We start from the raw sequence: 2,788 nt of genomic DNA, 5'->3' as shown, positions 1-2,788 counted from the left end.
TGGTGCTTCTCAGGCTCCGGGTGCACCTTCTTTACTGCACAAGTTCCAGGCCTGGGGTTAGAAGGCTCTTCCACCGAAGGCAGTGTGTCCCCACGGTGCAGCCAGACCTGCACCAGTCTGCTGTTCACGCTTACACTTGCTGACAAATCGCTGGCATAATGTCTGCTTCTGTGTGTTCTCTGTATTTTAGTGTGTCTTTGGTCCCATTTGAAGGTCAGTGGCATGCTGATACAACGCCTGCTGGGCCAGGCATAGCCCAGTGGCAGAGCATGTGCCTAGCTGGTATGAAGTCCTGGGTTTAATCCCCACAGCCCAAAACAAAAACAACTAATGTCTCTACTGTGGCTGAATTGTCTTGTGGCCACTTGATTTTTCTTGGCACCTCAACCCCTAGTGGGCCACCACTGTGCTGGCTGGTATGAGACCGTGAAGGTGGCGAGGCCTCTCCCTTGCAGCACCGGGAGGAGGGTCTGCTCTAGCATCCAATTCTGATAACTGACCTCAAACACCTGGGAGAGAACACAGGGCCTAATTTTAGATTATTATGCTGCTGATAAGACAGTACAATAGTATCTCGATATCCATACCATGGTATTGTGAAGTGACCTTCCTCCCCATTTGCTGGTGCATAGCTCCTAAAGTGCTTGGAATCTGAAAAGTGGTAAGTGAAATCTTTCTGACTGCTGGCTGGCAGCCCCCAAGGGCTTCAGGATGGGGGTGGGCATGGGGAAGATGAAGGTAGGATTGCAGGGACTTTCAGCCCCAACACTAGGGAGGGGTTGGGCAGAAGGTTAAGTTGATCACCAATAGTCAATGATTTATCAGTCATGCCTATGTAATGAAGCCTCCATGAAAACCCAAAGGACAGGGTTTGGAGAGCTGTTGGAGATGAACACAGGCAGGCTCCTGGGGGCAGCACCTCAGGAGTGATGGAAGTGCTACACCCCTCCCTGCACCTCGTCCTCCACAGTTATTCATCTGGTCCTTCAGAATATCCTTTCCAATAAACTGAAAGTAACTTCCTTGAGTTCTGTGAGCCTGTCTACCAGATCAGTCCAACGCAAGCAGAGGTTGTGAGAACCCTGGGATTTGCATCTAGAACCCTCAACCTGTGGGACCTACCGCCACTTCCAGGTAGCTGGTGTCAGAACTGAATTAGAGGACATCCAGCTGCACCCACTGCTGCAGCTCTGATTGCTTGGTGTGTGGAAAACCCCCGCACATCTGGCATCAAGAGCATTCACTACGATAAGAGTGGGAAGAGAGCAAAATCTGACTTTCCTGCAGACACGCCATCATGATGGCACCAAATAATCACTCCAGTGCACTGATCACAAGGGAGCGCTAGATATGAGAGGGAAGTCAGGCGTCACAGGGCTGCCTAGCAGGGCCACCCCACTGTCCTGCACATGCTGCTATTACCTCATTTCTAAATTGTAGTTGGTTTTTACGAGGTAAAGTATTGGGCATACTTCCAAGTGTTATTTGGAAACTCTAGACTTGCTACAACCAACCGCATGTAAAATGAATTCCACAGGAGACTAAAACCACGGGGGACGACTGGGTGGTTCTCCATCACTGGCCATTCTCACCCAAGAACTTTCCAAGTGCTGGAATTTAACCATCATTAGCTACCTTGAGAAGAAAGCACAGTGGGGGCAGAGCACCTATCTTTAGAAGTGGTGACTTCACAGGTATGGGAGACAGACAGCGCACCAAATCCACTGAGTCACCTCCCCCCCCCCCAGGAGTGGGGCACAAGGGCGGCTGCTCTGAGAAAGCCGATGAGATCTCTGGGCCCAGTTTTTAGGAAAGTGCTCGTTAGTACACTTCAGGTGGAAGTTCTGCAATATCTTATAAAGTCTTGTTCCAAAGCGGATGTTTTAAGAAAAATTTGAGGGTAAACACGGATTGAATTTATGAGTACAGTAAACTAAAAACAGTTCTGGCAATGGTGAAGTGCAGTAGACACGTCAGAAGAGTGCGCCACATTTCTCTTCTCAGTGAGGGACAGACACGGAACCAGAGCCAAGCTGACTCTCACCAGTGCAGGGGTAAACTCTAAAGTCTCCATGACCCAAGAGCAAAAACAGAAAACCAAACCAAAGGCCACTTCCATCTCTGGTGGTTTCAGAAAAGCCTGGGGTCAATCACTCAGTCAGCATTTTGGCCAGCCACTGGTTATGTGTGCAGCACCACATGAAGCTCGGGGTCCAAACCCAACAGACACACTTGGCTGCTCTGAAATGCCACAGTGGAGGAACAGTGACATTTCCCCTGTAGACATGTAGCAAGAGCTGCCTGGATGAACGTTCTCTGGTGAGTTCATTGTCTTCTCCACAGCCTAGGATCTCAGCCTCAAATCCGGAGCAGCGACTGTGGGCTCCCCACCTGCCCAGGAGTCAGCAGGTCCTTTGTCAGGGAGAAAGCTGGACCCTTGGAGCTGTTGCCATTGCACAGAAAGGGGTTGCTGATGACCCCATCTCCATCAGGCCCTGGCCAGGGCACTCCACGCACTGCAAGGACAAGTCCTGGTATTGCCATTGTTGGCCACAGTCCTGCCCAGTGTCGGTCCTGGGAGAGGCGGGCACCCCCCGCCCCAGAACCCTCAGTACAAGAGGCTCATGGTACTCACCACTTGCATCAACAGTTCCCATTTGCTTCCCTGGAGAGGATGCCCATTCCTTGAGGGGAGAGATCATCTCTCCCAAAACCTGCTGGGGGTGTTGGAGGGACAAAGGAGGCAAGGCACCGAAGACAGCAGGAAACAAGTTTTATTTGGCTACAG

This window comes from Spermophilus citellus (genome assembly GCF_964194105.1).
Source record: "Spermophilus citellus genome assembly, chromosome: 7".
Lineage (NCBI taxonomy): Eukaryota > Metazoa > Chordata > Mammalia > Rodentia > Sciuridae > Spermophilus > Spermophilus citellus.
The sequence above is the reverse complement of the archived record's forward strand: the minus strand, read 5'-3'. Positions refer to the sequence as shown.